Source organism: Myzus persicae, unplaced genomic scaffold, assembly GCF_001856785.1.
Source record: "Myzus persicae strain clone G006 unplaced genomic scaffold, MPER_G0061.0, whole genome shotgun sequence".
NCBI classification, from domain to species: Eukaryota; Metazoa; Arthropoda; class Insecta; order Hemiptera; family Aphididae; genus Myzus; species Myzus persicae.
In genome coordinates, this window is record NW_019102141.1 from 381,319 (window position 1) to 395,435 (window position 14,117).

Consider the following 14,117-nt stretch of genomic DNA (forward strand, 5'->3'; position numbering starts at 1 on the left):
AAAAGGGTTGTGCAGGGGTCGCGTGCGGCGTAATGTGATTTATTATATATATTATACCGTGGAGAGTGCTGCTACTGTAGCCCAGTAGTTCTTGCAGTTCGTCGGGGTGCTGCCAGCTATATATACATTCCATACGCACACCGCTAATTCCGACTAGGGTTTTGCAAAGTGGCCGGCGCATTAAATATTCATAAACATATGTTTGATATAATAATATATTTCGCGTTGTCACGCCCGCGATCGACATAAACTGTGCCGCTACAGCGGGAGACGCGACGGTCCTCCGGGGATACAATAACGCGCACAAAGCACTATCAATATATGTATACACGGCGATCAGAGCGTTCGTCTATATTCGTATATGTGCAGAGCGAAACGCGGACTACGAGATAATAATATTATTATAATGCTTGTTTGGCAATATTCGATGCTTTAGACGTAAATACAATTTAATATATAATACCTAAGGGCAATGTATATATGGACGTCATTTAATTGTTCACGGTTCGCAGACTTAAACGCCGCGGGGCTTTTCGCTGGATTCGGGCGCGGAAATATGATCGCCAATCGGGAGTGATGATATCCTCACAGCATATACTATCGAGCTTCTATATATCGTCATCGCGGGGGCAACAATGCACATCATATAATTTACGTACGAAAAATGTCTAAATAGTAAAAATTAAAAATATAATATTTATAGGTATAACCGCTGCAGTATGGCCACCAATAAAAATAAATAATAATGCTATCTGATTTATACAACGCGTACATTAGAATAATACCATGCATGTTATTATTATATATTGTTACACTTTGGCCGCAACGAATCCTTATTATTACGATCGCGGTGATGTGCGTATAATATATGCCACTGCTCGAGCAGAGTTTAAATTAGAACTCGTCGCGCGCCTGTCCGACAGTATGCCAGCGTAGAGCATTCATTCATTTCCTTGACCGCGGGCGACGCCTAAAACATTTATAATATCATATTAATTCTACACGTATATTTCTATACGTATGGGGGTAAATATAATATGACTAGGTATATGGCGTACATCGTCTCCGGTGGCCCCGTCGGAGTCGACGATTTTCGCAATAAATAATGTGTGTATAGGTACTCCGCCGTGGATGTGGCCGTCATCATTTCTTTTTCTATATTTCATGTTATATAAGTTACAGGAAACTCACTTATAGGCACTGTCGCACAGCCACCCTTAAGCAGCCGGTTTTGCGGTCGTATACCTATACAATATTATGTACTAGCCACTAGGTATATATATAGATACTGCAACCTGACAATACAATATTCCTTTCAGCTCCTGTTGCAGTCGTATAATCATAATAATATTATCATTATATAATATGATATCTATATGCTGCGTTGTGGTTTTTGACCGATTGATTTATTATGAAAAAAGCGTCTGGGCGGTTTGGCTTGTTAAACGTAATTTTCTCTTACCTCCGAAGTCGGTGGCGTGTCGTACAAATGCAGCGCGGACCCGCGTGTTGCGACGATGATAATAGTTTTCAATTATTTTTATTACGACCATTATTATCGTCGACTGAACCGAGGAAAATGGCGGCTATTGTGCGAGTTGGTTATGGTTGTTGTGTGAGACTTAAACAACGACGTGCGCACCGCGGTAGGCAACGGCGAAGAGGATAAAAGAATATAAGAGAATAGTAACTATATAATATATATAGGTATAAGAACAGAAAAAGAAATCATTTATCAAAGTACTGTTTGTTTTGTGTATTATTTATTATTATTCCTCGGTTTTATTATTATAATACGCGTATATATATATATATTTTTTGTTTGTAATTTTTTTTTTTCAAAACGAAATACACACTGACTTTTGTTGACCACGACCTACTTGTATTATAATGACGACGCCATTGTGGGCGCGTACAATACGCGTATTGTCTATTCGCCTAGGCTTCGTTATTACAATGATAATGATAAAAAAAAATTTTAAACTCCATGCTGCAGTGGTTGACGGTGGCGGTGATATAGCTATACAGGCAGGTGTATATACGGACTGCACCTTTTGTCAGCGTGTCTCGCCGGGTTACATCATTTTTTCCGACTCGTTTCTTCCAAGTCCCGTCCATTCACCTTGGCTGTCGAGGTTCTCGTTTGAAGTTTGTGTGTGTGTGTGAATAATAGGTTACTTCTTTGTACATATATATACTTTATACGCATCTATATTTGCATACAAAAACGAAATATATATACAATGTAAGCATCAATGTTCATCACCATCAGACTCCAGAGAAAAATAATTATATTATTATTATTATATGCATACACTCGATACCATGCGATACCTAAATATAGGTTTAAAAGTGTATGTATTATCATCGTCGTTTACTATTATTTAGGTAGACCTATAGGTTTAGGTACTATCATTCATTTTATAATTATATTATTTCGAACCTATGTATTATACTGCAGGTATACCTATGTCCTATTTGCACGTATGTATTATACGGGCAAGCGACGCGTGAAGCCCGAACGTACATAATATTCGCTGCTGAGTATAAAATCGGCTTTGCTTTTTCATCCGTGTTATTAAACGTCGAGTTTTCCCGAATAAATTTCGTCAGCATTATGTACTAAAGAAATACGATAAAAATATACACTACATGATTCTAGAGGAAAAAAGATAGAGAGGATAGAGAGTGAACTGGTGTTTTAGAGATGCCGGGTAGTTTATATTATATACGCGTTCATAAATATATTTTCTGTACATTTTATGTCTTTGTCTCTCTTTATTTATAGTAGAAAAATCGATAGTCTTGCAAGTACACGCATTGTATGGATACGATTATTACACACTACAGAGTCCTGCTATAGTCATATATACAAATAATAATATATAAAATACTATATTTATGGTGTATTATATAGGGCGTATAGTATAATATATGTATTAAAAATATATGATGGTGTTTGCCGTACGACTTCGAAATGTGTTATTATTACGTTTCGGGTTTTTCGAAAAACACCGTCGTCAACTGCCGCACATATGTAGGTCAGAAAAGTGACTTATCGTGTATATATAATAGATTCGTCTGACGCGCTGTGCGTCGCCGTCCTCATTTATTGGAGCGTTTGTTCCGAAAACCATCTGTATATTATATATGTATATATAAACATCTGGAAACAGTCTCCGGTCCCTCATATTACATTATCGACGACGACCATATTATATATATATAGTGTCTCGCAAATATACTAACACAACAATAAAATATGTGTGTGAGTGTGCTGTGTCTGCAGCGTGCAGTGTGTTGCACCCATTCGAAAAATCGTGTTCGCCGAAAATCCCCTGCACAGTGATTAATAATGCGTATATGTGGATATAATATAATATTGTATTACATCACTCGCAACAGTTTACATAATATTAAATATATATATAGGTCGGCACAGGGTAGATTTTCGTTTCTTTCCCATACATCGTATAATATCGTCCGTCCGTCTTAGAGATAGGTATACCTACCCTCTGCAGCAGTCTGTTTATGCCTATATAACGTATAGTTGGACCTGAGCTGCCACATGCGTCAACGTCTGCCCAAAAGTTTTCGTACCATTTTAACTGTAAAAAAAAAAAAATGTTATTTTCTCATCTCTTCTCGGATGAGTTTCATGAGTTGCATTTACTTTATATGCGTCGTTTAATCATATACGTAAAAGTACAATATGGGTTTACAATATTCCACCTAAACCTGGCCACCTAGGTACGTATATATATTATAATGTATAATATACTATTAAAATCTGGAGTAGTTCAAAGTGATGCGCAATGTGAATATAAAATAATATGATATAATATTATTATGCACTCGTTTAATATTATACATTCGCGTGTTATGGTAAAATCTGTCTTACTTTTTCGGAAAAATAACTTGTCACTAGTTATTAAATATAGGTATACTGTGTACACTACAACTATGGCTTCCATATATTATAACATAATAATGCCTATTGTATACGTTTTATTTCGTAGGTCTTTATTAAAATTAACAATATAAATATATTGGTACAAATGAGGAGGAGGATCTAACAACGGTGGGATTGTTATTATTATTATTATTTTTTATTACTTCGTATTATATTGCTGGTAGGTAGGTAGGTACTAGGTAGATCGTCGTCATTATATATATGTATAGGTTGCTATATAGTAACGTCATCGCCATTGATCGCGCTGCGTTATTGTCGTCCACCTGTATGCGCGTGCACGCGGCGGCGTCGACGTGAAAATATGTATTGTTGTTGGCGGCGGCCAATAGCAGCCCTTCGTCGGTCGTGCCAATCGCGTGCCGGCAGACCCTCCGAAAATATATTTTTTCCTCTCTTATTGTTTTCCATCCGTCACGCCTGTTCGCGAGGCCAACTACGGAAAAACCGCCCCGTCGTATGCTTTCCATTGTACAACAATTTTTACGATTATTATTATTATAAATATATAGGTAGGTATACTGACAATAACCAAACCTGTGCGCAATACTGAATGGAATAATAAAATATTTTCGGCATTATTTCGTTTATGTATTACACGAGTATATACACGGCTATATTATATACTTAAGTAATTCTATATGTTATGTACCTACAAACATTTTAATATTTAAATGCATTATATTATTATTACAATAATATCATTTTTTTAATATAGGAACAGGAACATATACAGTTTTTATTCTATATTAGGCAGGTATAATAGCTTTTCATATAATAGAACCATAGACATGTCACAAATCACAATCGTTAGTAAATATTTTTCTTTTAATTTAATTTATCCTTTTATTTGTATTTAACGTCAAGCGATTGCAAAAATTAACGTGACGTTTTAAATTAATAAGTAGGAGTATAATGTATTATTTGTGCAAATATAATATATATAAAACTAGGTATTTGTCATGTATATCCATATATTATGTACTCAATCTATAAGCGGACGTTAAGGCCTTTGAGTTTCTATCATGATAATAATTAAAAAATTAATTATTCAATACCTTTGGTGGAAGTTTTTTTTGTCGATTTGTCTCCAAAAGACACTTTGTATATTGTGTGTTTGAACAAAAAGCGTTGCGCCATATCATGGGTGGCAGTGGTGGAGAGAGGTGATTCTCGGAAGGAACAGTTAAAAGTACCTACGTAATTAACAGAAAATGCATTTTATTTGTCTGACGTTAGTACCTTTTCCAGGAAAATGGAAATAAAAATCAGCAAAGGATATTATCTATGATGTTTTTTTCTTCATTTCACCGCGTTCATTTACCTTCTCTGCCCCTACAACCCTAAGTATAATTATTATTGTATTAACTGTTTCTCGAACATTTACATAAAATATGCTACTTCCAATACGATTACCTATATATATGGGCTGAAGCCGTGCCTATTAAAAATTAATAATATTAACACAGTTCCGAGTCCTGCAGGGTATAAAAGTAAAAACAATAATAAAAACAATTAATTCTCGTAAAAAATAGGTAGATATATAGTGAAATACTATATTTATTATATTTAACTATATACACAGCTTTCAAATTGTATATTTGATGTGTCCACGTAGGTATAACAATTTTGAATTAAATTACGCGTATGATTCCAAACCCCCTATATTATATTATATGTATTTTATAAAATATACAATTATTGCTTGGCATTGTTGGATTATTATAATATTATATATAGCTGTTGCTATTTATAAATATAATAGATACCTATATGCGGTAGTAGTTCTACCCATATACATACCAACCTATATCTTATACCTACCCCTCATTTACTGTACAGCTATTTCTCGGGAATAAATGCTAGTTCGCGGCTTCCTCCCTTCCTTCCGATTTAATAAACAAAGAGTAATTATGCTTAGCAAAACGAGCATGAGCGTTTAATAAGATTTCCACGAGTACGGCGGCGTGTATAACTAGATATATATTTTAAAAAAATGAAAATAAATAAATAATAATCATGCGGTGGATATATATTCTTTTGCTGCAGCAGCAATAGTAACTGTACGGTTCGTTATTTTATCATAAACGGCGGAGGTCTCTTATTTAATTTGTATAGGTATATAGGTATAGAGCCGCCGTCCAACGTCGTTGTCGCGCGCATTATTCGCCGGAAGTTGCGAGTTATATTTTTTTCCAGTCCGTTTACGGCGGCGAACTTCTCTTTTTTCCGACTACCCCCCTTCCATCCCCCACCTCGTTTCACCCTCTTATTACAACTCTGACTAATACGTCTAAATGATCACCGGCTCTTCTTGTCCTGCTGCAGTACGCCCGACTACTTTTCCCTAAGTATGTTTACTCGTATAAAATAATATGTCGGTAGGTACACCAGTGATTGAGTACGCGTGCTGCTTTTTTACGCTTGCAACAGTCCCGAATGGACTTTGATGCCTCGTTTAGCTCGTATAGATATTTAAATTTGATGTTTTCTATATATTAAAAGTGTCTACGCGAAAAAAAATTAATTATATATAGGCATGTATTTTATTTTCGCCTACACGCTTTATATATTATAATAATATATAATATATAATGTATTTACTTTGTACATGATGTTTCACTCAAATACCTACTCGTTTTTTCAATTCAAAACGTACACACATTCAAGCACTTGAATGGCCGCATTTTCATACACATATAACTACATACATTATATAATGCTTACTGATTTAAATAATTAAAAAAACCGCAGACCTGTTTGGTTTTTCCCTAGTCGCCGATTTAAATGCCTTGATATGTGGTGCACCTGTTCGTGTATAATATTATATTTTTTTCTGTAAGTACATACATGATCGATAACACGCTCTTGATACGAAAAAAAACAATGTTTGTCACCTCGCTCATCTCATTTCTATAAATATTTCTAACTGGTCGTGCGATTGCAGCGTATAGACACTATAGGTACGGCGTGCATATTATATAATATATTCTGTTTAATACTAATTAGTAATTATTAATAAATAGGTATAATGTACGATTTCTTTATAGAATAAACATCATACAATTATTTCAAAGCAATGCGATGATGTTAAACCGAATATATATAATTTATTAAATATTATGTTAAGTTACTATACTGTACATATATACTGGAACAATAGCATATTGTTGTTGTACGACCGTCCGTTTAAATATTACCATTTCTTAATTATCACACTGCAGTAATATATTGTATGTACCCAATCTAACCTACACGAAATAAATATCTCGTCGAGTTTCGGTTCTGAGCTTGTCGAGCGGATATTATTCTCGAGAAGAAAATAATAATTATAATAATATAATAATGTACGTGGCGAGTGCTGCTGCTATTGGGTTTTCGAAATGTGCGTCTCGTCCTCCACGTGGCCAATTAATTTCATAGACTATATACGACAACAGATACACACAAACACACACACACACACATGACGGGTGTAAGACGTCAATCGATGGCGCGCGCGTTTTATTATTACGTGTCGACGGCGGCGGCGGCTGTATTTTTTTCCTATATCCGATGCGCCGCGCACGCAATAACGCCACACAAAACGCAGTTAGGTTTCAGTGGCAGCGGCGGCGACAAACCGCGCTGACAACCACCGTCGCTGTCAACACGTCACCGTCGTCGTCGTTGTCGCCGTCGGCTCCTCCTCCTCCCCACGATGTGTGTTTTATAATGTAAAAACTTATTACGAATCGCACCTGTTTATGCGTCGAGAGAGATTTGATTTTTTTCCCCCTATGCTACCCGGCGTATCCGATTTCACGAGAAAGAAAATAAAAATCGTATCGTCTCCGGAATATTATCACTTGAAATTATATCAAGTCATCGTCTGCAAATGACCAAAACGCGCTTGTCTTCCCCGTGTGGGATGACATGTGCACCAAGTCGAGATCTAGGTTTATAACTAGTGTATTACGTATAATATATTATATTCGGAGTTCGGACGTGCGTCTTTTCTGGTATCCGTCAAAAAGTCAAAACGAAAATACGGAATTTTGTATATAGTAATAATAATAATTTATTATAAGAGGACTCGCAAATCGCAATGGTCGAGGACGGCGATATTTCTGATTATTCCCACATCTGCTAGAAGGCAGATAATCCTATAATAATGTGTTATCAATTTATTATTCTCGATATAGACGACGACGTCGGACGTTGAAACCGATAAAATGTATAGGTTATCGCCGAACGAGTCGTTTCGTTTGTTTGTTATTCGGTTTTAACTGCCTTTTTCTTTTTGTTTTCAGCCGTAATCCGAACCCCACAGGGTTCTTTTTTCTCCGAGTGCCCTTGTAAAATAATTTGACCGGCTAGACACCCCCGGTGACCGCTATAAATCATGTGCCTGTTTTATTTATTTTTTGACAGCATTTTTCTTCTCCGAAACACAATCTGTTCGCAATATGTGTTTTTCGACGAAATTCTCGCTCTTTGCCGTACACCGATGCTGTCGATCCCGCTGCTATATACTATATATATACATTATGTATCGCCATGTTCTGTTATTTACTTATTTCGATGTATTCTTTTGTGTGACCCGAAATAAGAAGGAGGAAGACCAGCCGAGGAGTAGGAGTATAATATAGGGTCGTTCGAACAGGCGATTACTGATGTTTGGTAAATCTTTGAGATGAATTTGCCGCCGTGTGTTTATTCTATCCCCCTCCGCCCTAACCCCCACGTGGAAACGATATTTTCGCAATAAAACCAGCAATATATATAATTACACGTGCTCTTATACACTGCAGCATCGATAATAATGTTTCATATATATCAGTGCGTGCGTGTATATATGGATTATATATATATATATATAGTTGAACAATTCGGCGAAAAACTCGTGTCGGATGATATTGTCGTCTGATAATATTTTTGCTGTCGTTATGCATTTGTGTCGGTTCGGTGGCGAAAATACTAGGGTGGCAGCGGCAGAGCGCGGTAGCATTGCACATAGCGTTAATCTCTTTTCGTCCGGGACCGTCCGATTCCCAGCGGACCTCCGCAACCAATGCCAAAGAAAATAATGAGAATCTCTCCGCCAACCTCACCCCCCCCCCTTCCCCGCAGAAAAACGAGTGACTTGAGTTTTGGCAACCAATGTCACACACCGCAAAAGCCGTTTCCCTCGCGACAACAACACTATATGTCGCGTCACGCGCAGTTCACCGCTACATAGATATACGACTTTTCCGCGGTTTTTCAGGTGATCGAAGACCTACGCGTCACGACATATATACCTACCTTGGTATGTGTAGGTATAAGTGCTGCACCGCGACGAACCGCAGTTTTATCCGTTTGGTGTATGTACTTTATTTCAACGCGTTTTAATAATAGCTGCAATAGTCGTACTTAAATATTATACGCATACAGGAGCACTGCAAGCATGGGTGGGAGGAAGTTTTTTTTTTAACGAGATCATTAATTTGTGTAATGCTTGGTTTAGGATGAAGTTGCAGCCGCCGCCGCGATATATATGTTATATACGTGCGTACGGTTAATCCGTATTTACGACGACAATCGCGAGGACGACGACGACGACGACGGCGATGCGAGGTGGAAAGAAACGATAGTTGTAGCCAAAGTTGTCATAATTCATATTTTTCAGACGTCTTGTCCCTTGCCGCCGCCGTCGTCGCTCGCGTGGTGTAATATGTTCTCGTATAATTTTGCCACCCTATCCCGCCGCCACCGCGCGTGTTTTTAATAATTCATAACGGAGGAAATCTTTATTTTCAGTTCCATACAAACAATAATAATATATAATAGACGTCGTTCTTCTCCGTCATTATTAAATGAAATGTTTTTTCTTGGCCAAGACGTCCCCTGAATGACCGTCTTTGTCTTTTGTACACTGCTGCTGCTGTTGCTGCTGCTGCTGCTGCCTGCACGTGTATATATGCACACACAAATAAAAATTGTAATAAATTAACCTGTAGGAGACCGATTTAAAAATTATTATCTCTCTAGTCGTCGAGCTCGCGTTTCTGGTTGCAGCGTCGTCGCGCGTGTGTCAACTGTAACAGCTACTGGTGCTGTAGCGGTTGGCCGAGTTTATTTTTGATATTCGTCCTTACTCCCGCGATTTATATATACATGGCGTTAAAATAATAAAATAATAATAATATTACACTAGACGACCAAGAGTCAAACGGTCCCCCGGCGGAGGAATGCGGCGGCGTATTTGGCTATTCGTGCATTAAAATGTATTTTTTTTTTTTTGTCGTTCAACAATGATGATGATACGTGTGAGGCCAATAAACTATTAGGAAAAAGATCTTGAAAATAAAATGTCTCGTGCGTTGTTCGAAATAAAATTTCCGTTGTTGTTTGGTCGATGGCGCGGGCGGTAGAAATGGCGAGTATTAATATAATATATACGTATCCGTGTATTATGGTATGTATACATCGAGCGCGTAATAATAGCTTCGTTTTTATACACTCGCGCATGCGTACACATCTATCATACCCCGCGTAATATTGTGTCATGTAAAGTCCAAAGAATCGTGACGATTTAATATATCACCGCCGCCGCCTTCGCCGTCACCGTGTACTAATCGCTCGGAGAATATCATCATATATAATATGTGTCGAAAAAAAAAATATATATGACGCGCTTCCTGTCGAAAACAAAAGGTCAACACTGTGCGCGCTCGTGTACATAATATATATGTACATACAGTTGTACAGGATGCTCGCCGGCGCATTACGCTCCGTCGTTTCGTATGGACGCGACGGCGGCGCGACGGCGGAGGGTAGTCATCGGCGTGGCGGTGGTGGGTTATCGGGCGGGGGCGAAGGGAGGGGCCATATGGTGAATGTCAAACGGCTTACGAGGTCGTTGGAAAAATAAGAGGAAGACATATTGCGCGCGGGACGAACAAGGAGATTACTAGATTATACGCGTTTACGTGTGTTACGGACGGGGGGGGGGGGGGGGGGTGGTGGCTGGACGCGGTCGGCATTACGCGGTTCTTAACGCCACCGCAAAGTCTCTGTTTTAGCTAGGTCCGTTAAAAGGTTTCCGACGATTTACGCCTTTGTCGAGCCTCTAATGTCCGGCAGTGCAGGCGGCGGTGGCGAATGGGAGATTTCGTTGCCCGAATGCCGAATTATTAATCCCCGACTCGAACGTCTAATACATTGTCCATTGAATTTTTCATGCGCTTTTCTTCGCGTTCTGTTTACTTAGTAACTATATAATATAGTGGTGACCGGGGAACGTTGTCTATATAGGGGTAAGTCGACGCACGTCAAATAAAAGTTATATAACCAATATGTTGGTCTACATGGCCACAACACGACAACCACCTTTTAATTATTGTCCGTTATCAAAACTAAAATTGTGGATTTCAACCCCTTCACGTGTTATCCACAGCATAATAAATTGGTATGTTTTGAAAAGCCCTCGCCATTGGGGTTTAGTTTTCGACAAACATAATATTTCTAATGTATATTTTATATAAAACCTACGTCACGTTTAGAATTTATATCCGAAATGCCGAAATTCATGAATGTGAGGTATTATTTTAGCGAACAGTAATAATATATAATCAATAATTATCACCTGATCATTGCGATCAGTGGTGACTGGCGATATAAACTTATATTATCTAATAATACTAAAAAGAAAAGAGAGCTTTTCACCGCTGCGGCGATGGCGTTTAACGATTATTTTCCATTATTGAATCACGGAAGGTACCGTCATTAGCAATCCAAACCATTCAACTGTGAAGCGCACACATATCACACATTTCGTACTGGATTTTGGCAACGATATTAATCAATTAACCGGAAAGAACTCGAGACACAAGCGCGCGCACGCACACACACACACACACACATACACACACACCTTTATTTAGAAAAGTGAAATCGCGCAGTAACTATTTTGGCGCGTCCTGTCCGACCTAATGAACCGATATTGCTCTATCTTGGCACTCGGCGTTGGTACATGAGCGCGGGCGCACACGTCACACCACCACCTGATAGCCACGATAGTATGAGTACCTAACAGAACATTATAATATCAATAACACTATTGAAATAAAAATATATTATCGACCTCGCAGTCTTATTGTTATGCCGAATGATACATTTTATTTAACGCGTATAGTTATGTTTTGTTATTATATTTTTTAATTTTTGCCATCCAATAAAGTTGTGTGCTGCGATGTTAAGTGTATATTATTATTATGTATGTAAATGTATTATTATATTGTGTATTGAAAAACCACACGACTGTTGTTCGTGTCGCGAGTTGGGGGGGCCGACAAGGGGAGGTTAGGCCTCATTAAAAATAATAATTCTTTGAAATAACCGCGTTGTTAAAAAAAAAAAAAAACAGCGACACACTTGTAAAACACCCCCGCCAACAACACTCTCGCGCACCGATCGGACGGCCGATGCGGTGCGTACATATTATTATGTATACACTGCAGCAGCACTTCACCACCGTCGTCGCCCACCGCCACCGAAGTAACACAAAACTCTATTATTATTATTCATTTGAATTTATTATTATTTCTAAAGTGAAAACTCTTTGTGCGAGTGTTCTTGCCACGATGGCGGTGTTTGCCATTGTGACTTATATCCACTTGTTCTCGCGCTCTCCGTGGGTCTATTGCTGCCGTAAAGTATAATACTGCACGCGATTATTATTATAATAATTACGATTATGATTATTATTATTACCACGTATCCCTACCGACTCGAAGAGTTTCTCTCCGCCTACCCGTAGTTCGTCACCGCCAATAGTGAAGTCTGATGTAATGAAAGTGTATGTGAGAGTGTGCGTGCTGTACCACCTCTGTCGACGATTGTTTTTCACCAGAACAATCCGTGTCTACAAAAGTGCGTGTCTGTACAGAATTTGTGTATGTCGTGCAATACATATTATATTGTGTATAATATTTTTATGTACTGCAGTAGCAGAGGTAAACAATATCATTATTATATTATGTATAATAGCTGGATTTATTTTCCTTCTAAATTATTTGTAAAAAGTACTCATAAGTGGTATAATATAGATAAGTATATATTATATTATAATATATTCTGTTAAACAACTTCAAAACATTATTTCGTAAAGCGTAGTGTTATAGTATGAAATTTTGCACGAATAAATTTCGGAACACTACCAAAAATCTGTGAAACTTGAGATGTATCTGAGCCCATTTCGGCCAGAATATTTTTCTATACCTATTATTCTTTTGTAATTTAGAGCATAATAAGACTATAATACATAATGTCGACTCAGTACTTAGTATTCTGGCTGTTATATTTTTCTCATCATTACTTCCTTTGAAGGTGCAGTGTAGATAAGCGCATGAAATTCACGGCAACCGAATAAAGGGTAATTCCGGACATATGATGCCTCTGAAAGCAGTGATAAAATTATTTGTATTTCATCGAGATTTGTGAATGTTAATATCGTAATTGGCCTTTCTCGTGAGTGTATCGTTACCGATCTCCACCATTTTAACGTATGATCACGTCCTATGTATATGCGTACCTATATACCGCGTTTTGTATAACACGTGCCGAGATATCACACACAGATAAGAACCTCCCCGTTGCAAAATGTGTCGTTTATACATTTATACCTATTCAAATGTGCCCGAGGACGGGAAAAAACCGACATGAATCCATTTAGCTTATTACAGAGACAAGTGGAAGCTAATGACCCCGCCAATGAATGTATACATAATACGCGTATCTATATAGAGAATTAGAGAATAACAAAAAAAAAAAACCCCCGAAAAATAACGACAGAACAAACAGAACCGCTTGTATACGCTTGTATTATAGAGAGAGGGACGAATGTAGAAGAGAAAAAAAGTCGCCGGACAACGGATATACGTATAATGCGTACCCAATGATTTCTGCTGCAGGGGGGTCGGACGGACAACCCTAAGTTTTTCGGTGACGAACGAGTAGGGGTGGGAGGAGGGTGGTGGCTCGTCGACGACAAAGCTGTGTGATTACACGCACTGTTCCTATATATATATACACACTACACACATTATATAGGTACGACCGGACCGCGCGGGGACGTTATTATTACTCTGATGTTTATTATAAAGAGAATACACTCACCGCTATC